The 22,996-nt window shown below is 40.0% G+C and overlaps 1 protein-coding gene and 1 pseudogene across 10 annotated transcripts in view; one reads left to right on the top strand and one right to left on the bottom strand.

Moving 5' to 3' along the window:
* The window catches only part of EYA1 (EYA transcriptional coactivator and phosphatase 1), a 288,535-nt gene that overhangs the window by 81,352 nt on the left and 184,187 nt on the right, over nucleotides 1-22,996 (top strand). The gene's annotated exons all lie outside the window — the stretch shown is intronic.
* On the bottom strand, nucleotides 1,548-2,118 carry LOC102240430 (annotated as a pseudogene). The gene has a single exon (XR_001362160.1). The product of XR_001362160.1 is annotated as a ubiquitin-conjugating enzyme E2 variant 2 pseudogene (transcript).

Below are 22,996 nucleotides of genomic sequence, written 5' to 3'. Positions count from 1 at the left end.
TGCAGAATCTATTCAGTAGTCCTGAATTTCCCCAAAAGAAAAGACTTGTGGTTAAATAAGTTATATTATGTGTTCTTGGGGAAGCACAATGCAGATTAACATATTTAAAAGGCCTTAAGCACTTCCTCAGTAAAGACACCTATTTAATTATGCTTAACCCTGTGTTTCCTACACTTTTCTAACCCTGGGACCTTTTTGGGAGGGTGTGGGGTGTTGAGGTTGACAGTAATATCTTCAAACTAGAGGCCTGGTGTACAAAATTCATGCACTCAGGCTGTGGGGGTACCTCAGCCTGGCCTGTGCCCTCTCACAGTCTGGGAGCCCCACGATTGATCGCCCCGCAGAGAGAGACCCCATCCACCCACCGCAGCCTGCTGGTTGGTGGCCTGGGTCACCCTCTTTGGGGCAACCACAGAACCCCCCCCCCCCCGATTGATCACGCTGCTGGTCAGTGGCCTGGGCCTCTCTCTGTGGGGTGATCATGGAGCAATGGTGGGGCCCTCTAACCAATCACATCACACCTGCCTTGGCTGGTCTTGTGCCAGTGGGTGTCATAGCATGGTCGTTCTGATGGTTGTTCTGCATACATATTATGCTTTTATTGTTATAGAGTGTCCTTGGAATTAGTCATCCACAGAAGAGTGACTTCAGGAATTGCTAGTCTAGGCTTGTGGACCCGATCAGGGTGGTGGAAAAGGGAAGTGAAAGAAAGTACTGGGATCAAGAGGTCTGTGCTGCTTTTTCAGTCACAAGATAACTCAACATTTCTGTTATTATCAGGTGCTTACCAATGTAGAATATTATTTTAATTTGACCTAAATTATCTAAAATACAAAGATTTTTTATTTCAATGATATATTTATCAACATTTTTAAGTGTGCTTAAAAATATTTTTTTCTTTTTCAAATCAACTTAAATGTGTACTTGGGTGATTAAATATCTCTAATCATCGCCTAAGACCATCCTGCATATCAGATATTTACATTACAATTTATAACAGTAGCAACATTACAGTTATGAAGTAGCAACGAAAATAATTTTATGGTTGGGTCACAACATGAGGAACTGTATTTAAAGGGCCAGAAGGTTGAGAACCACTGTAGGGAGTCAAGTGAGAAAGATGCTCACTGAATGATTATAAAGTTCAGAGGAAGAGAGATAGGAGATTATTCTTCCCTGCCTTTCTTTTTCTCTTTGCACTTAACAGAGAGGACTGAGAACATGACACATACACAACCAACAGGAATGAATAGATTTCTTGTCTAGTATCTGAGTTAATACTAGTGAGAGGACTATTTAGATATCACATTCTAAGCTAGCATAACTATCAAAGCTAGTCTGAAAATTTCCTCTTATGTCTTAGACATTTGGGGGTGTCTACCTTGATCTGCAAAGACCTTACCCATGTAGTCAAAGCCAAGTTCTCTCGTCCCATGTTCTTAGGTTCTGCGGGTTTTGCTTCAGCTTCCTCTTCTCTTCCAGTTTATTTCTAATTGTCTGGCGTTTGGTTGTTTCTTATCTTCTCCCACTGTACCTTTTGGTACCAGCTGGCATTCTTTTACTTAATGTGTGGGTATTTTGCATTGTGATATTTAATCAAGACATTAACATGAGTAGAAGATTGTTGATTTAAGACAAGTTTGAGATCCACTAAAATTAATTGTTGTATGTTTGTCCTTCTGGTGGCTGTGGAAGCTTCATATTTTCTTTGGACATCATTAGACGTCTTAGTTCTTGAAGTACAACTTTAATGCTATATGAATTTTGCCATTTTGCTAATACTGGTATGCTCCGTGCATCTACCATTCCACTGGAATTATTTATTCCATTCATATTAATTTTGGTTACAAGTCTAACTGACGGAGGAGCTTCTGGGTATTTAGGCCCACATTCTACTTTCAGGCTATGTATTCTGTTTTCATAATTTGTCCTTGGTGGCCCAATAATCATGCCTGTCCACCTTGTAAGTGTCATATCTTCATCATCTTCAAGGCCCCAGCTAACCGTACCATCGCCTACTCCTTTTTGTCCTTCTTCAAGTTCTTCCAACAAGCGAAAATTACGAGGAACTTTAACTCCTGTGGAGACCGCCATCTTCTTCTGCACCCCGACGCGGCCCTCTGCCTTTCTTTTTCCCTTTGCACTTAACAGAGAGGACTGAGAACATGACACATACATAACCAATAGGAATGAATAGATTTCCTGTCTAGTATCTGAGTTAATACTAGTGAGAGGACTAGTTAGATATCACATTCTAAGCTATCATAACTATCAAAGCTAGACAGAAAATTTCCTCTTATGTCCTAGACATTTGGGGGTGTCTACCTTGATCTGCAAAGGCCTTACCCACATAGTTAAAGCCAAGTGCTCTCGTCCCATGTTCTTAGGCTCTGCGGGTTTTGCTTCAGCTTCCTCTTCTCTTCCAGTTTATTTCTAATTGTCTGGCGTTTGGTTGTTTCTTATCTTCTCCCACTGTACCTTTTGGGCTTGGTCTTAAAGGGACAGGTAGCTTTGGACTGCACTGACGAGGATTCTGTTCTTACCGTCTGGCTTCTCCATGTCTGGCTGCTTCATTTTTAAGTGTGCTTAAAAATATTTTTTTCTTTTTCAAATCAACTTAAATGTGTACTTGGGTGATTAAATATCTCTAATCATTTACTAAAATGAAAATGGCATTGGTTGTAGTTAGATGCAATTTATGGAGGAAAATCTGTCAGATATGCCTTATAAATCTAAAAATTATTTTCCTTCAAGGAAATACGTGTCCAAGTTTATTTGTTAATTTCAATGAGCTTACACTTTCAAGAAAACAAAGGAAATGTTTGAAAAATGATGACTTTGACATTCAGGATAAATTATATATGCAAATGAGTCTGGCAGAACGAAGCTGTCTGAGGCATTCCACTGGAACTATTTTGAACTGATTTTCCCTCCTATAGAAGGTGACCAAATCCTTCCATCAAAGGGGCTAATACCAATAACTCACTTTCAAGCTCAGTTTTCCTGGGCCTCCCTGCAGACAGGACCGAGGGCCCCTGGGGCATTCGGGCTCAGTGAAGTCTAGTTGAATAATTGTAGAAAATAAACACCCCTAGGAAGTATGGAAAAGGTGAATGGTAGTAAAATGTTATTAAACTTAGGGATTTCAGCTTTCTCCCGGTTTCTCCTGGCATTTTTCAAAGGAAATGCCACAGTGACGCTGAGGCTTTTTAAGTCCCGTGCTGAACTTGCAATGGTATTAGAAAGGAAAGCCATTGTGAAATAGAAAAAGAAAAGAGCAGTTAGGACACTTTAATGAACACTTGAATGTACCTCAAATGAAAACCAGATGTTCTTTGTTAAATTTAACAGCGTTTCTTATTCAGATTGAGGTAACTAGACGAGCCAGTGGGGTAGAATTGGCTACAGCAGGATCTTGTTCTAGGAAAGTTTGTGTATTTTATGTTATTCTGTAGAGAGAGAGAATTTCTACCAGCTTTTTTTTTCCACATTCAGATAAAAGTGGGCATTTGGAAGTTAAACCTGAAAGATTGATTTTATTCATGTAATTGTTTGTATTACTATTTTTTTTCTATACAAAGGAAGTCCTGTATGTTTTAAATTCATGAGAGAGTTTTAGTTTTTGTGAGTATTGCATCAATCTTATTCTGGCATTTTATTCGTTGTTTTGTGGGGTTTTTTTTTAATGTATCATTGAAACACAATAATATAGGTTGGCATTAATGTTTTAGAGCAGCAACTGATGTTGTATTAAATACATTTTATTAACACCCTCTCCCTTGTAATAAATGTTTATGCACACCTCACTGTGATACCCCCCTTCCAAAAAACCCTCATTAAACAAAGCCTTTTCTGGACAATTCATTTCAGTCCATCAGTCAGTGGTACATTCTCCTCTGCACCAAAAATGTGCTCTCCTATCTCAACTGATTCATGCAATGGAAACATGGTCACAAGCCAATACAGACTCACCACAAGACTCTTTTATGAAAGTATAAATTATATTACTACTCCAGCTCTAACAAGCTTTGAGATACACTAGGTTTCCCCGGTCCCGGGGTGTTTTTCTGCTTTTTTGTTTTCAGCAAATACGTTGAACTTCACCTGGCATCCTATTTACCCACACATGTGCTGCAGAGGACTATGATAGCGAGCAAGAAAAAATAAAGTCAGAGGAAATAATAATTGGGGTTGGGGGGCGGGGGCTAGCCATTTTATAAGGTATAAAAGGAGACACATTCTTGGCCCACAACAAGGTGAGAGAAATATGTGATTTATTCAGCAGCCTTCAATGAGGCAAGGAGAGGAATACAGACCATTCGGACTGTACTCAGTTGCTCTGAGTGGAGGTGTCTTCTTAAATGTCCCAGGCCTGTTTATGTCTATGTCCGTTTTGGTGCCTGGGAAATTTATGCTCTCTTGTTCTTAATCTTTATCATTTAAAAAGAAAACCCATGAAACAAAACTGCACCCAGGTCACGAAACAGCAGGGGAGACTATAGAATAAGCTAAGCAAACAATGCAGGAAGGAAAGCAGCCACAAGCCTGTAGTTCAGCAGGGCCAGCCTCCTGGAAACTCCCATCTGAGCAACATCAAGGCCAACTTCAATATCCAACAAGAGATCGGCAAAAAGAAAAACAACAACAAAAACCCAAATCACAATGTTTCGAGAGGACAAAAATCATAGCCCCAAAACCACATCTAAGTTTACGTCAGCCACACTGAAGAAGGAAAGGAAAGAGTAGTTCAAAGCCAACCAGCTTAATATTCTGTTAGGAATCGCATGAGTCTCGCCAGTTGTAATCCTGATTTATTCTATTACACAACATTCCATTTCATGCAATTTTTAGGTCATGGCTTCAGATTTCTCATCTTGAGTCTTCTTCCTGTATTTTTTGTTTGTTTGTTTTGTGTGTTTTTTTTTTCTTTTCTCCTTTAGGAATCTTCAGGGTTAATGTGTAAATTCTGTGTTTTAAGTAGGACAAAATTTTCAGTGGTACCCAAAAAGTCATTTTCTCAAAAACAATTCTTTATTTTAGAAAAAACAAACAAACAAACCATCCAGCAACTAATAATTCAGAGTTCCACCACTGCAATACTAAAGGAGCTTAGATTTGGGAATCTATTTTTCATTTATAAAGCAAAATGGTAAGTTATTGATATATTATGAAGCTTTGAGATCTCTATCTTGCAAACCTGGTTGTTTAAATAATAGGAGGGGGATTCTAGAAAGGACAAAGAACCCAATCAAGATGTCAGCTGTCCCTCTCCAAAGCAAGGCAGAAGCCTAGTGCTCTGTAAGAGCCGCCTCCTCCTAGACCAGGTCAGGGTGTATCTCTGTATTGTCCCTTATTGGTGATTTCCTGCACACCTCATCCTCCAATCAAGATGTCAGCTGTCCCTCTCCAAAGCAAGGCAGCAGCCTAGTGCTCTGTAAAAGCCGCCTCCTTCTAGACCGGGTCGGGGCGTGATTTCCTGAACACCTCATCCTCACCAGACCCCCCGCCCCCACTCTTTCTCCCTCTGAACTCTAGTGACACTTACTTGGCATGATTCCTTGGCAAATGGTACATCAAATACATCTTGTACATCTACTGTCCCGCCATCCACTTGTGGTTCCTCTGCTTGTTGAGCTCTTACAACCTGAGGATGCATCACCTATAAATGATAATTCTACTTCTCTTGTTGATGTCTTCCTGTGCAAAGGAACAGATCGCAATTGAACATTTTCTTAGAAGTTACAAAAGCACATTATTAAGAGCTATGTTGTGCATCCTGTGATTAAATAATAAAATTACCTACAGCAATTTAAGCCAGACTGAAGTATTTGATTAACTTATAAGTGCATACTCTTGTTTTTATTCACCATTATAAAATATCTACTAGCACGAATAATATCATATTTCCTTCCTTAGTCTCTCTCACTGCCCTAATCCTGCAAAACATCCCAGCGAAAATAAATATGAAGTTGTATCATATCAGATTCAGCCTTGGGAGGATTATATGTCTTGAATCAGGACCTTCTCACCTTTTCTGCCCTCTCAGGCCGTTGGACATCCAGCCTGAAGCTGAGAATATCTCAGAGCTTCTCCTCCGGGTTCTTTGCCTGTCGTTTGCAGGGCCTTATCTCAATGCTGGCCGGCCTCCTGGATCCCTGGAACATCGCCCTCTCCGCCTATTCCAAATGCATGCTTGTTAGAATACTGAGGCATGATTCCATGACAACAAAGCTACAAGTACATCCACCTACAGTCACACACGCAGGCACACTCACACATGCACACACACGAATACATTAAGGATTTAATAGAGAACTCACTTTTAAAGAAAGATGCCTTTCTGTGGTCCAAGAATATTCAAATCTGGAAAGGAATCAGGTCCTTATAGATATTAAGTTTCTTAGGCGAGCTTTTCCACTCATCAGGTGTGCACTGAAGATACTTCTCCCCATTGTGTGTGTGTTGCAAGGGGGAATTTATATTTATTTATTTATTTATTTAATATATTTTTATTGATCTCAGAGAGGAAGGGAGAAGGAGAGATAGACACATCAATGACGAGAGAGAATCATTGACTGGCTGGTCATGCATGCCCCCCTGCTCCTCTCCCCCCCACCACTGGGGATAGAGCCTCAAGAGGGATTTTAAATCACATTTCACTACATGTAGTACTTTAAATTAATGTGAAAATGTCATTGGCTTATTGAAAAGTAAGAACTTTTTTGGGGATTTGGAGCATTCATTAGCATAGTTTTTACAAATTATATTCTACTGTTTAAAATTATACTGTTTGCTTTCTCAACTTCTCCCTCTTTAAGACATTGTTTTCAATGTGCATTTTTCTAGAAACTCTGTAGAGAATGTCCCAGGAAGCTCTTTTTTCCTCCTTGGATTTCTACAGGGTTTTCTCTAAGAGTTATGGTGATGGTTTCTACCAGTAGCCTGATGTCACTGCTCCGAGTTAAGAGGCTAGGACGGTAACCTGGCAGGCCACAGGAAACCATCCATCGGGCCGGGTCAGGACGGACACCCGGAATGTCACAAAAGACATCTCACCTTGTGCAAAGAAAAAGGAAAACCCTTGGCTGGCAGGACGTTCAAGGGGCACTAGCATCGATCACACACAACAGAGAGGGGAAATGTGCAGATGCAAACATAGCCTTCCGCAGCGGCGCAGGTAAGATGGCGGACGCTAGTTCTGCCAGCTCAGTGAGGCGAACGTTCCCAGTCAGAACAGTTCTGTCTCTAATGCATTTTTATTTGAATGGGCTTCATGTTTTATCAAAGCGAGTCTTGGATTTGGGGGAACTTACATCTTCATATACATATCCCATAAATGATGTATGTTCGTGGATGTGAAAACCCAAGATTCTTCTTAGGCAAAGCATCTGAGGACGTTTGAAGTGCAATGTTAGAATTTTAGAACCAACGAGCACGCTTACTTTTTCTGAACTTTATTGATCATCATTACTATCTGAATCACTGAATTTTGACTTGCAAGGACCTAAGTATGTTGTAGTAATGAATATATTAACTAGCGATCTTGATCTGACTGTAACAGTTGCAGAAATTTGATTGCTTTTGTGATTTTTGAGAAGCACATTTCCTTGGCAACAGTCAATTATTGAAAAATCCTTGGCCCTCAAATAGGAGGTAACCAGGAAGCACCTGTAGCAGGTGATGGGTGTCTCTTGGGTACTTTCATCAAATTTTTTGTTTTATATTTGAAAGTAGCAGGAAGCTTGAAACTTTGCTAAGTAGGAGGCAGTTTTTCTGAATATATGAAGTTGTTATTTAATGTCACCCTAAAGTTACAGAAGAAAGAGAAACATTAGCAAAAGACAAGGGAGCAAAGTAAAAACAGTTCACCTGGCTAGAAAGTGACCCTACCCTGCTCCCGAGACCTGTATCTACTCAGTTGTTTTCAGGTCTTGCTTATACATTTTCTGGAATGTGTTCCTTTGAATCAAGCGTCTTCTGTAGTTTTCTGTTAACTCTTTTATGAAAAACAATGTGGACATACAGGAAAAAATTATTCCATTAGATATGCTCAAATAGATTAGAAGTATTGTGTGTTTGAATCCCATTAAATAAAAACACCAAATGAGACATTTGTTCCTTTCTTATCTGTCATGGGTCACTCATCCTATATACCGAGATACAGTCAGCAACGTGAACAAAATGGGGTTAACTAAACAGGAAAAACAATGAAATATTAGACATTTGTTGAAAATTATTACTATTATTTGGATATCCTAAAGAAATAAAATCAATTTAAGTATGGCTTTCTCTTGAAAATTTGAAGAATAAAATCATAATATTAAGATAATATTCCATTAGAATGGGATGGGTCAGAGAACATAAAAGATAAAAATGTTTCAAGAACAATAATGGGAGCCATGTTCTAACTAGGGACATTGAAATGAACATCAGACTGGTCTGTACTGTTATTGTTGGGAGAAATATTTCAAATGTTTAAGACAGTATGTTATTGTTGCTACTTAAATCCAGTCTTTAAGAATTCTTTTGTTAGCCTAGTTTTGTCCTGTAACAGCTCTGAACTTTGGATTGGTAGCAAAGACATCCCCCACCCCAATCACAACAATATGAAAACATGATGCTTTTCTGAACAAGAGTACTTGACAGCATTTTATAGTAAAGGAAAAAAGCACATACTTCAAATATATTTTTTAAAGAATTTAGATTCTGATTTTGCTGTTTATTTTTGTGATCTTGGATGCATTTCTGCAGGTGTCCGAGTTTAGAGTTTTCATGTAAAGTGAGACTAATCCTATTTGTTGTGTGGCATTGTTTCTACTAAAGGTAGGTGTCTGTATATAAGTTCCTGCCCCTGAGAATGCACTGGCAACCACAGCCAAAGACAAAACCCTACTTACGACCGGATTCGCAGTGAGTCTGCCTTCGGCATTGCACTTTCTATGCCTGAGAAACAACTGAAGCAAATATTCTGCCGCTGGAAATCATTCTCATTACCAAGGACCAGGAACCAATATACTGGTTTTTGAGGACACAGCAGTTCTAGAAAACAAAACCCTCCGTGTCTCCAGATGGAGAGTGGATTAGAAAAGTTGTCCAAAACATCTCTCCTTTCCCCAGGAAAGCTCACCAGATGATGGACTTCTTTGTAAAACAGACCAAAATCAAACTTGAAAGCATCCTTATCGAAGCGAAGTATCTTTTTTTCCAGAAGCATTCAAAAGAAAGGGTGTTTATGGCATAATACATTTCCAGATACAGAATTTTCATCTTTACTTTAAGTGAAACCAAACATGTAGATTAAAAATATCTAAAAGGAGGTATCTGGCCACTGCAGAAAAATTGATCTCCTTTAAAAAATTGATAGTTGTAGGCAATCACTTGTCTCAATACCATCCAATGTCCCTAGAATATTGATGCCAGTGCTCTTCAAATCTTAGGATACCCGTTGCCCCATGTCAGCCGTGTCCCCCCTCCTCACCCCCCACACACACTTAGCACACACGCATACACATGGACAACACAACCCATTGTTCATTTTGCAGGTGCAGCAGTAGCAGCTGCCGAGAGCACATTAGTTCAGTTTCAGGTACCTTTTTGGCATCCCATATGTCTTCATTGAAGGTTAGCAGGAAAGGGGGAAGTTTGCAGGAGGCCGAGTGAAGGGCTGGGTAAAGCCAATTCACTGTATTTGTATAACCTACGGTTGACCTCCGTCGCCATCAAACAGCCCTTCAAAGAGCTGCATCATTTATTTCCTCAACCTTTTAGGACTTTCCATCCACAGAGTGCCCCTCCCCACCACACACACACTTGAGCTTGCAGTGATGGATATCAATTTTGAGAAACATTGACTATTACATCACCGTCATTAAAAAAATTCCTTTTGGCAGGTTGGTGTGGTAAATAAACCTTAGACTGACACTCAGAAAACCTGGATTTTCGAGTTCTGCAATTAAACAGTTGGATGGCCTTGAGCAAGTCGCTGTTCTTGGCCTTGAGTTTCCTCATTGTAAAGTGGAGTAGTGGGACTAGATGTCTATATGTATTCATTTCCACAATTCTGTATTTCTATGATAAATGCCTAGGCAGGAGATTCTTCCAGGTTTCAATGGAATTCATTGCTGCAGCACCAACATTAAAGGAATTGATTGATCACCCGTGGGGAGTGAAGTAGGGACCACTGCTCATCCATCTCCTTGTCCCTGATTGAAAACAAGGAGTTTCCCTGTAAACAAGGTGCCTCTCTTCCAAGACTTGGAGAGCCCCATGACTCAGGTTTCAGGGGCTGGACCATTTGCCCCAGATATAGACCTAGCACTCTGAGGGCCAACGGGTTAGTTCTGTGGTGTTCTAAATGCAAATTTGAACAGTCACTAGTTGAAGTATGTTTAACTTTTTAAAACATGAAGTGTGTCTGGTCTACACATTATTTGCCGTGCTATTGGTAGGAAAAGAAATCTGCCCAGACCAGCTGGCTCAAATTGTGTGGGGTTTGCACCTTTGCCTCTCACAAAACGATGCTTTTAAAAATAATATCTGATAGAAGAATGATGCCTTTCACCATTCATATTAATTCATAGCTGATCACCTGTAACAGATAACTACTTAGACTACGATTTTACTACGCCAGTCTGGCTAAGTGCTTTGGGAGACTTGAAGCACAAACTCTGCTCACTCAAAAAGCTTGTTAATGGGTCCCTCATGACTCAGCTATCAATTTTTTAGTATCAGATATACATGCTGTAGCCATTATTACTTTCACTTAGAGCCAGATCTGACCTGACTGTACATCAGCTTATGAGATTTTATTTATTTTCACTCGAGTAGTAGATAAAATTGAGAAATAATGGTGCATAGAAAAAAATATATATTTTAATAAAAACTTCCAGTGTAATATTATGAGTGTAGCTACTTTGTCTTTTAAAAGAATTGTTCATTTTTTTTGCATGTTTTCTACCTTTAACATATCCTGGGTTGTTTAAATGTGCTTTGTAAGCAATGATAAAATGACAAGTTATCATTGATCTGTCCTTTCTTCCATCTCAGAGGGATTCATTAAATAATGCATGCACCCATGTGAATTACTTGCTTCACTAGAGTATCCCCAGACCATTAGCCAAATATAGCAACATTAGCATCTTTCAACCCTTAGAAACCCTTTTGGCTTTCATTTAATTAAATTATCCCATTATGAAAACTCTTATAATGAGATTAAATTTAATTATTTATTAGACACTTATTTGCACTAGGGAACCTATCAATTATGCATGGTTGAGCTAAACATTTTTCAATCCATCACCTTTTCTCTTCAAGGAAGGTACAATTTATTAAGTACATTTGGGATACTATATCTAGCCAGCCTTAATGGGAATAAGTATTTAGCCCTCTAAAAAGCTACTCTAATACAGATTAAAATTACTATGTCTGAAAAGTAGACAAGAGAATTGCTGTCAGATATTTTAGCATTCCAGACTTCCAGTTTTTGGAAATCCTAATATAGTTTTTAGTCCATTATTATTACGCACTTACCAAATATATCAAATATAGCTTAAACTTTACATATAGGATTAGTTATGGAACTAGGAAAGTATGCATTTAAATCATATAGTTTTTGAGTAATCCTTTATTAAAATGTTAATATTAGTAATATTTTAACTGCTGATCTTAAAAACTTTTACGGCTCAGCCAGTGTGACTCAGTGATTGAGCTTTTTTAACCCATGAACCATGAGGTCATGGTTCAGGTCCTGGTCAGGGCACATGCCTGGTGTTGCGGGCTTGATCCCCAGTAGAGGGAGTGCAGGAGGCAGCTGATTAATGATTCTCTCTCATCATTGAAGTTTCTATCTCTCCCTTTTCCTTCCTCTCTGAAATTGATAAAGATGTATTTTTTTAAAAAACAACATTTATGGAAAATTTTAGGATAGACAAAAATAGAATAGCTCCATACAATCAGAGTTCCTACTGGTTCTCTGGTCTCATCCCCCACACCCCATAGCTTACTTCCCTCCACCAGCAATGCAGATGCTCAGATACCTGAAGCACATTCGGACCTCAAGGCCTTCTCCCCTGCTCTTCCCCAGCCTTCTCCATGGCCTGCTTTCCCACTCGCTTTAGCTCTCTGATGAATACTATCAGAGAGGCCTTCCCTGAGCACCCTGCACAAAACAACCCCTCCCTCCCCACCAGCCTTGCTCTTGATCTTCATCCCTGCTTCATTTTTCCTTTGTGGCACTCATCACCATCTGACAGATATGTTTGCATTTCTGCCTCTCCTACCAACACTTGAGTTTTCTGAGAGGAGACACTTTGTCTTTTCATTGCTTTCTTCTGTGTCCCCTATGCCAGACAGTGCCTGGCACACAATAGGGTATTCAAAGACTATTTGCAAAATAAGTGAAAGAAAATAATTTAACCAATTTTATGACATAATGTATATATAATATTTCTATTGATTTCAGAGAGGAAAGTGGAGGGAGAGGGAGAGAGAGATAGAAACATCAATGATGAGAGACAATCGTCGATCAGCTGTCTCCTGCAGCCCCACACTGGGGATTGATCCCACAACCCAGGCATGTGCCCTGACTGGGAATCAAACTGTGACTTCCTGTTCATAGATCAACGCTCAACCATTGAACCATGCTGGCCGGGCAATAATGTATATTATTGTAATGTATATTATGTAAAATACTGCAGTATTTTTTCAAGATTTTATTTGGGTGTGGAGCCAGATGAAGTGAAAGGTAAATTAGAACCATTTGTGTCACCAGTATTGTAAGTCAAATTGGAGGCTTTTAGATATTATTCTGTAAGTCAGAGTGCTTACTAGGGGTCAAGGCAAAAAATGCGTTCCAGTAGAATGGGAATAGGGGGCAGACTGAAGAGCTTGTGACCCATCGAGAGAGTAGCAGAAGCAATTTACGAGGCTTTAGGGCTCATAAGAATTGGGGATCAGTAGTTGGGAAAATGAGGATCACATTTTCACCAGCATTGTAAGTCAAATTGGAGGCTTTTAGATATTATTCTGTAAAGTCAGAGTGCTTACCAAGGGTCAAGGCAAAAAATGTGTTCCAGTAGAATGGGAATAGGGGGCAGACTGAAGAGCTCGTGACCCATCGAGCGAGTAGCAGAAGCAATTTACGAGGCTTTAGGCCTCATAAGAGTTGGGGACCAAAATAACCCTTCAGGTTGGAAAATGAGGATCACATTTCTCTTTGGGAAAGTCACTTGGGTATCCTGTGAGGAATGGATCCTCCTGGTGAGAATCAAGAGGCAGAGCATCCAGATAAAAGTCATAGATGAGGCAGGGCTGAAGGAGGTGTGTGGGAAGGTGGTCTCAGTGGAGGGAGATTTTATGAGCAATTGGGTGAGCTAAAGGGAGGCATACAGGATGACTTCCAGTTTTCTAGTGTAGGAGAGCAGTGATAGAGGCTCAGAGGCTGACTTGGGTCTGGGAATGATGATGGTGATTGGAAAAACAATGTGATTTGCCTTCTCTCTACATATCAAGATAGAGGTATCTCTCAGGCAGTCAAAAATGTGGGTCGGCACTGAAGCAGGGTTTCTGAATGTTGGCACTATTGACATGGGCTGAATAAGTCTGTGGTAGGGGGCTGTCTGGTACATTGTAGGGTGTTTAGCAGCTTCCATGGTGTCTACCCATTAGATGTCAATAGCATTTTCCAGTCGTGACAAACAGAAATGTCTCCAATCATTAACAAAAGCCCCCTGAGGGGCAAAAATCATCCCCAGTTGAGAGCCTCTGGTCTAAAGATATAAAATTTGGAACCATCACATTTGTCTAGTGTTTTTCAATTTTTTTATATGAATATAAATAACTTGGGGGCATTTTAAAATATAGAAACTGATTCAGTAGGTCTGGAGTGGACCTGAAATACTGCATTTCTAGCAGGATCTCCGATGATGCTGAATCTGCCAGTCCAAGGACCACATTTTTTAGTACAAGATTATAGATGACCCTTGAAATCATAAGAATGGATGAGAATCACCCAGGAAGTTTGTGTAGAGCAGGGGTTTAACCTCAAAAACATGGGTTTTAAGGGGGTTATAAATTAGGCTTCCTGGATGACTATTTCCTTTCTCTCTCTCTTTTTTTTTAAAAAAAGAGTTCTTTTTCTCTTACATGTCAAACATTTTTATTAGAGTAGCACTGCTCCCTTTCACTCTGCGTCAGTGAGAGTTCCAGCAGAAGATAGAATTCCACTCCAGTGACACAACTGCAGAGCGTATAATAAAGAAACTGTTTACACAGATGTAGACAAGTGTAGGAAACCAATCAGGACCGGTGAGGCATCAAGACCATGGCAACTTTGGGATGTCCAAAGAGTGCTGGCGCCGTGGAGGAGACCGCTGAGGAGGAGTGTTATCCCAGAGGGCAGCAGCCTCTGGCAGACCCACAGCACAAAGCAGGAAGAAGTAGGGAAGACATACCTCTCCCTCTCTCTCCTCCAGCCCTCCCACCATCCCCATGGAAGCCTGTCGGCAAGGAGCCTGGGCGATAGATCTGTAGAGACCAGCCTCCTGAGGCAGGAGAGAGTGGAGAAGAGCAGACGTGAGGGAGAAGTGGACAAGCAAAGATTAACTAACGCTTCAAAGAGGTATAAAGTGTACATAATCAACCAACGTGTATTTGTCATCATCCCCACATTATGGTACCCAGAGTGGTCCCCTATCTAGAAGTTAAATAAAAGACCCTGCTATTACCACCATAAACATTTGACTTTGTTTGTGTTGGCTCTGGCTTCAATGGAGAAACATCAATGAAAGGAAGGCAGGGCTCGGCTACCTTTGGTTCTACTTTCGTTGCTGACCACGCTGCGAGGAGCCCCAGTGCTTCTTTGTGGCCGTGTCCTGTCTGTAGAGCCTGAGTTGTGGAGACAAAGAAGCAGCTTGTATGTGTTGCCCCGAGAGCATACCAGGCAAGGTAGAATTCTTTGATGAGGGGAAGGCTCAATTTTAAAAGGTTGGGCGGACTCCCAAACTAACAGTTCTCTCCAAAAGATGCCGCACTGTGCAGCGAAGAGGGCAGACGCTGAGGTTGGGCAGCAGTGTGTGTTTGAATCCGGGCTTCCCCACTTGCAAGGTATGTGAGCTTAGGCTCACTATTTAACATCATTTGGTATCGATTTTCTCATCTGTAAACAATGGAATCTATAAAATGGAAATTATTGTACTTACTTTATTGGGTTATCGTGAGAATTATTGAGATGATACAAATAAAAGAGACTTATATGTGGCATATGTAAGATCCCCAATAATGATTAGCATTGTTGTTGGTACAATAAGGTAGGTTGCCTTGTATCCAAACAAAAGGTGTTAAAATTAGTGAGAACTTCAAGTGCTCTGGAAATGGTCAAAGAAATAGAGGAAGAAAACTGAAGTGGTCCCTTTGTCAAAGGATGTCATCAGCCACCAAGAATCACTGGTGTTTCTTTACTTCCCTTTAGAGTGGCACTGGGTGAAACTGTTGATAATTCTCAGGGAACCCGATGTCTCTGTTTTTCTTCTGTTATGTGCATCCTCGTGCCATCAAAAAAGACTTTCTTACTTATAAGTTTTTGGTAGTAAAAAATATTGATCTTCTATGAATAGATGGAGTATCTAAACACTTCAGAACATGATAGATTTTGTTGTTTCACTGAAGAATTTTCCAAATAATCATCCGTCATGGTCATGATGAACTCCAACTCCATTGGAGCTACAGAGGACTACAATATTTCAGCATGTCTCTCTAAGAAATAAGATAATTTAAAAATACATAGAATTATCCTACTATCATTGTACCTCAAATCGATGAACCATAATTTCTTTATATTGTCAAGTATCCCGTTAATGCTCATTTATATAATTGCAATTTTCCACGATTTTGCATAAATGTCATAAATTGATTTTGAAAGTTTGCTTGAATCAAAAAGGGGTCCACAAATTGAGATTAATGTTTCCAACATCTATTTATTACTTGCCTCCCCCTCTTCTGTCTCTCCATTTAGTGCTGTTAGTTGCTAAAGAAATCAAGTCATTGTCCTGCAGAGAAACAATCCACACATATTTAAAGAAAGAGTTCATACCTTCCCTCAACCCCCTTCCATTCCTCCCCTATCTAGAGGTTAAATAAAGACCCTGCTATTACCACCATAAACATTTGACTTTGTTTGTGTTGGCTCTGGCTTCAATGGAGAAACATCAATGAAAGGAAGGCAGGGCTCGGCTACCTTTGGTTCTACTTTCGTTGCTGACCACGCTGCGAGGAGCCCCAGTGCTTCTTTGTGGCCGTGTCCTGTCTGTAGAGCCTGAGTTGTGGAGACAAAGAAGCAGCTTGTGTGTGTTGCCCCGAGAGCATACCAGGCAAGGTAGAATTCTTTGATGAGGGGAAGGCTCAATTTTAAAAGGTTGGGCGGACTCCCAAACTAACAGTTCTCTCCAAAAGATGCCGCACTGTGCAGCGAAGAGGGCAGACGCTGAGGTTGGGCAGCAGTGTGTGTTTGAATCCGGGCTTCCCCACTTGCAAGGTATGTGAGCTTAGGCTCACTATTTAACATCATTTGGTATCGATTTTCTCATCTGTAAACAATGGAATCTATAAAATGGAAATTATTGTACTTACTTTATTGGGTTATCGTGAGAATTATTGAGATGATACAAATAAAAGAGACTTATATGTGGCATATGTAAGATCCCCAATAATGATTAGCATTGTTGTTGGTACAATAAGGTAGGTTGCCTTGTATCCAAACAAAAGGTGTTAAAATTAGTGAGAACTTCAAGTGCTCTGGAAATGGTCAAATAAATAGAGGAAGAAAACTGAAGTGGTCCCTTTGTCAAAGGATGTCATCAGCCACCAAGAATCACTGGTGTTTCTTTACTTCCCTTTAGAGTGGCACTGGGTGAAACTGTTGATAATTCTCAGGGAACCCGATGTCTCTGTTTTTCTTCTGTTATGTGCATCCTCGTGCCATCAAAAAAGACTTTCTTACTTATAAGTTTTTGGTAGTAAAAAATATTGATCTTCTATGAATAGATGGAGTATCTAAACACTTCAGAACATGATAGATTTTGTTGTTTCACTGAAGAATTTTCCAAATAATCATCCGTCATGGTCATGAGAGTCCTGAACTCCATTGGAGCTACAGACATACATCACTATCTCTTCTGGAAGCTTAGTTCATGAATGGAAAAACAACGTAAGGATTTTCTCTTTTCTGCCGAATACTTGAAGTTCTTATGAAGTTTGCAGGTATTCCAGAAACAAAGGCTACCAAGCAAGTAACTATCAAATGGACATTTCATTTTTCTCTGAGTAAAAAGAAAAGCTACTCTCAGAATATTTGACTCCACAGAGTTTCAACACAGCTTGGCTCACTTAGTGGAACATTTTGACATACATGTTTGAGGTAAATATTTTGATTCAAGAATCAGAAGGAACTCTTACAACACAGGCTGAGAAGCTGTTTTGGCTCACCAGCCTCTCTGGGAGAGGGGATTGCAGGTGGGTTTTAATGTCGAATGTTTAGTGCTTGGAAAGTGTCTACAGACTGGAGACAGAAGTGATAAAGCTCTAGCCATTTCTCTGCAGTCAAATTAGAAAGTTTGCAAGCCTGGTCAAAGATGGCCGCCTACACTTGGGCACCAAAAATGATGGGACAAGAATTCAGTTCCAGCTCAGCCAAAGTGCCTCAGTGGTTGAGCATCGACCTATGAACCAGGAGGTCATGGTTCAATTCCCAGTCAGGGCACATGCCCAAGTTGCGGGCTCATTCTCTGGTGGTGGACCTTTAGGAAGCAGCCAATTGATGATTGTCTCTCATCACTGATGTTTCTATTTCTCTCTCCCTCTCCCTTCTTCTCTGAAATCAATAATATATATATATTTAAAAAATAATTCAGTTCCAGGAGTCTTAGCAAATGCTGGTATTTCAGGATAGAAGCCTGCTGTAGTGGTGGCTGTCATGTGTTGCATAGATCTCCCTGGAGGAACCAAGGACTTATTTCCCAGTGTCTGGGATTGTCACTGGCAGTGTGACTGGAAGATGCTGTTAGCTGTCAGCTCTCTTCAGGAATTGCCTTTGCTGAAAAGCACACGAGTGGCCCATGAGTACTACATCCTTCCCGGGGCAGCCAGTATCCAAGGACTAATCGACAGGCCAATACAATTGACTTCTCTTGGCCCCAAGTCAGGATTACCCTGCAGGGCCTCCCCCTTGGGGTGGCAGAGCCTTCCTGGAGGTGGCCTTGCAGTCAACCTCTTTCTCTGCCCATTCTCCTTTACTCCCTAGCCTTCCATGGTGTTGATCCCAACAGCACTCCCTCATAAACATACCACGTGCTAATCATCTTTGGTCCTGAATTCTAGAGAACCAAGCTTGTGACACCCTCAGCTAGTGAACAAAGCCAAAGGATTCTTTTCTTTAGAAGCAAGATTTTTAGCTCCTCTTCCTAACTGAAAGGAAATTCACAATCAACTGAGTATCCAAACGTGATACAAACCAACCATATCAGGAGCCACACCACAAATACAACATTGCTGTCAAGCTAAGCAACAGCATTGAGATTTACTTTTGAACATAATTACTTGGATTTTTATTTTGCATATACAATTTATATTTTCCTTTTTTGTGTAATAAAACATGGCTGGCTTTTATATTTGTGACATGAAGATGGTTTTATAGCCTGCATATTTGAAGTAAATTTCCAATGCAATAACATAAATGGCATGCTGAATTTTATGCCTAGGTGTTTATGGGCGTTTTATCATGGGAAATGGTCCATGCCTTTCATTGGATTCCCAAAGGAGTTCATGACCCAAATAAGGTTAAGAACAATTGGTATCAAGTAAAATGAGCAGCAGAGCTAGGATAATATCCTGAGCATATGGAAGGCGCTCAAATACGTGCTGAATATCCAGGGGCAATAAGAGTTGCTAATGCAGGTGACTGAGCAGCTCCTGTTGGAGAGGCAGACTGCTGGCCCGGTGGCACCTGGAGCTGTCATCACACCACAAACAGGTGCTGGGCACTCCTGAGAAGTCAGCTTAAGACACCCAATGTCTCAGGCTTGCTATTTGATGACATTTGACAGGTCATCTCTTTGACTTTTTGCTCATGGTGGGTTCTCTTTTACTTCTGAGCCTCTAAACCACTACCTTTGCCCCATCTTTCCATTTTGGTGCTTCTCTCATCCTACAAAATGACATGATGGCTCTTTCACTGACAACATTGGTTTGGACTACGATATTTTAGCATGTCTCTCTAAGAAATAAGATAATTTAAAAATACATAGAATTATCCTACTATCATTGTACCTCAAATCGATGAACCATAATTTCTTTATATTGTCAAGTATCCCGTTAATGCTCATTTATATAATTGCAATTTTCCACGATTTTGCATAAATGTCATAAATTGATTTTGAAAGTTTGCTTGAATCAAAAAGGGGTCCACAAATTGAGATTAATGTTTTTAACATCTATTTATTACTTGCCTCCCCCTCTTCTGTCTCTCCATTTAGTGCTGTTAGTTGCTAAAGAAATCAAGTCATTGTCCTGCAGAGGTTGCCAGTCTGCCTTTTGTGGATTGCATCCCTGTGCTGTATTTCAATATAGTCCCCTGTCATCTGTATTTCCTGCAAATTGTAGTTGGATCCAAAGGTTTGACCAGGGAAACCATGTAAGAGTTGAGAAAGGAATATAAGCAAAATACTAGTTTTCCAGAAGGTTTGGCTGTGATAAGAAGGAAGGAAGTACCTTAAAAATTTGAGAAAAGTTTTGTTCTTTTTGTTGTTGTTGTTTTGGTAAAGGGTATATGGAAATTTTGCTCAGGCTTTTTGAATGATAAGAGGAAAGATCCAGATGTTACAAGTTTCAGATACAAGAAAGATGACCACTTATGTAGCAAAGCCTTCATAAAGACATGGAAAGAGAACTGGGCGAACGGCTTCCCATGTATTCCTTCATTCACCCATTCTGTTTTGCTTTCTGTGCACTAGGCCTAGTGCCAGGTCCTGGGGAAATACAGATAATTTCAACAGAAAAACGAACCAAACTTACCCTGCATGGAAGGGCCTTCTGTGCTAGAAGAGAGAGCCCATCGTGTGAACTAGTAAAGGGATGGAGCAGCAGGTGGCTCAAAGGAGGGCGGGCTCTAGTCTTCTGTTCCGAAGGGCCTGCTTTCTGCGCGTTAAGGAGATGGCTGCCCAGGAAAAGGCTGGAGAGGAGAGAGGAGAGTGGGGATGGCTTAAGGAACTGTTGTTCTAAATGCAATCTCTTGTTTAAGAAAAAGAAACAAAGGAAAAAAAAGAGCTGGCTCAGAATGAACAATGATTCAGGAAAGGGACAAGAATGTCCTGGATTGCGGTCTGGTCCTGGAAGAGGGGCCTGTGTTGGCCACTTGCCTTCCTGGAAGGCCTGATATGATACCATGTTGGCACCTATATACCAGTCTGATTTGTAAATTTGGCGGGATCCTACTTTTGTTCAGGCATCTCAGAGCGGATTAACTAAAGAGATGGAGTCCCAGTGGTGGCTGTGCTATGTAAAATAAGATGAAGTATATTACTATCCTTTCATTTTTCAAATTTCAAAACCTAACATCATTTGAGCCTCTCTTTCTTTACTTCCTAACTGCTAGTTGATGTGTTCTGCTTATTTTACCTCTAAAAAAAATGACTTAAAATTTCTAAACTGCCACCCACAGTTGGAAATATATTTTCATCCCAATTGAGTACAAACACATTTGTATGTGTGAATATCTACATGCCCAAGAAAAAAATTTATAGAATGATACTTAAGTTTATCAGGGTTGATGCCCTGAAATATTTTATATTTGATTTCAGTTTTCAAAAATGTTAATAGCAAGCCATTCAAGTCACTTCAAGACCCATTAAGGTTGTGACCAGCGGTTTGAAAAACACAATTTCCATATTTCTTCTCCCTCTCCTTTTGGGGACTTTTAAAATAATTCTATGATATGATACCTTCAAAATCTCCTAGTCCTGTTCTGAAGTGTTATTGTTTTTTCATGTAGATTTCTTATTTGGCCACTGTCTTTCTTAAACACACAAAAAATTCTTGAATAGAAGTGAAATATGCTAGTCTTTCATAATCTGATCCCAGTGCCATTTTAAATCTGACTTCACAGTACATCTTTCTTTGCCAGTCACTGTGCCGCAGTCAAACTGACTTACAATGGGTCCCCCAAACACAACTATTTTTATGTTTTGTTCCAAAGTCACAAAAAATCAAATATGAACTTTATGCCCATTCTCCTTTACTCCCTAGCCTTCCATGGTGTTTATCCCAACAGCACTCCCTCATAAACATACCACATGCTAATCATCTTTGGTCCTGCATTCTAGGGAACCAAGCTTGTGACACCCTCAGCTAGTGAACAAAGCCAAAGGATTCTTTTCTTTAGAAGCAAGATTTTTAGCTCCTCTTCCTAACTGAATGGAAATTCACAATCAACTGAGTATCCAAACGTGATACAAACCAACCATATCAGGAGCCACACCACAAATACAACATTGCTGTCAAGCTAAGCAACAGCATTGAGATTTACTTTTGAACATATTATTGATTTCAGAGAGGAAGGGAGAGGGAGAAAGAGATAGAAACATCAGTGATGGGAGAGAATCATTGATTGGCTGCCTCCTGTGTGATAGGGAATCGAGCCCACAACCCTGGCATGTGCCCTCACCCGAAGCAAACCATGACGTCCTGGTTCATAGGTCAATACTCAACTACTGAGCCACTGCAGCTGGGCTGCAACTTGTTTTATTTTTTTATTTGAAAATGGATATCCCTTCAGGTTTATAGATATGGTTCTACCTTATTCTTCATAGAAGCAGCATGCAGTTCTTTAGTGGCCAGAATGTATCCATTTATTTCTCTACTGGTAGATGATCAAGTAGATTCCATTTTTGCCATCACCAAAATGATGTAGTGCAAGTCCTGACGTGGTAGTCCTTTTTATTTCTATAGGATACAGTCCCAAAAGTAGGAGAGCTGGTTACAGCATGTGCAAACGCTAAAGTTTGTTTCCATAGAGACCACCAATTTACATTCCCAGGATGTTGTGGCATTTTGCACTCCCACCGGCATCATATGTGAATGTCCACTTCTTTACAATTCTGCCAGCACTGCCTGCAACTCCCTGAGCATTGGGTTGGGTCAGGCTTGCTATTTGATGACATTTGACAGGTCATCTCTTTGACTTTTTGCTCATCGTGGGTTCTCTTTTACTTCTGAGCCTCTAAACCACTACCTTTGCCCCATCTTTCCATTTTGGTGCTTCTCTCATCCTACAAAATGACATGATGGCTCTTTCACTGACAACATTGGTTTGGACTACGATATTTTAGCATGTCTCTCTAAGAAATAAGATAATTTAAAAATACATAGAATTATCCTACCATCATTGTACCTCAAATCAATGAACCATAATTTCTTTATATTGTCAAGTATCCCGTCAATGCTCATTTATATAATTGCACTTTTCCACGATTTTGCATAAATGTCATAATTTTGAAAGGAAAGTTTGCTTGAATCAAAAAGGGGTCCACAAATTGAGATTAATGTTTTTAACATCTATTTATTACTTGCCTCCCCCTCTTCTGTCTCTCCATTTAGTGCTGTTAGTTGCTAAAGAAATCAAGTCATTGTCCTGCAGAGAAACAATCCACACATATTTAAAGAAAGAGTTCATACCTTCCCTCAACCCCCTTCCATTCCTGTTCTCTTGACAAGTGCTAACAGCCTGAGGTGTATACTTTCATAACTTTCTCCATCTTTTTCCAAGCATACATTCTTTATAAGGTTTAGTTTTCTTTTCAAAAATGATAATTATAGTATGTACATTACTCTGCAACTTGTTTTTTTAAAAATTTTTTAAAATATATTTTTATTGATTTCAGAGAGGAAGGGAGAGGGAGAAAGAGATAGAAACATCAGTGATGGGAGAGAATCATTGATTGGCTGCCTCCTG

This window comes from Myotis brandtii, unplaced genomic scaffold (genome assembly GCF_000412655.1).
Source record: "Myotis brandtii unplaced genomic scaffold, ASM41265v1 scaffold23, whole genome shotgun sequence".
Classification (NCBI taxonomy): Eukaryota; Metazoa; Chordata; class Mammalia; order Chiroptera; family Vespertilionidae; genus Myotis; species Myotis brandtii.
Note: the sequence above shows the minus strand (reverse complement) of the source record. Positions and strands in the feature narration are given on the sequence as shown.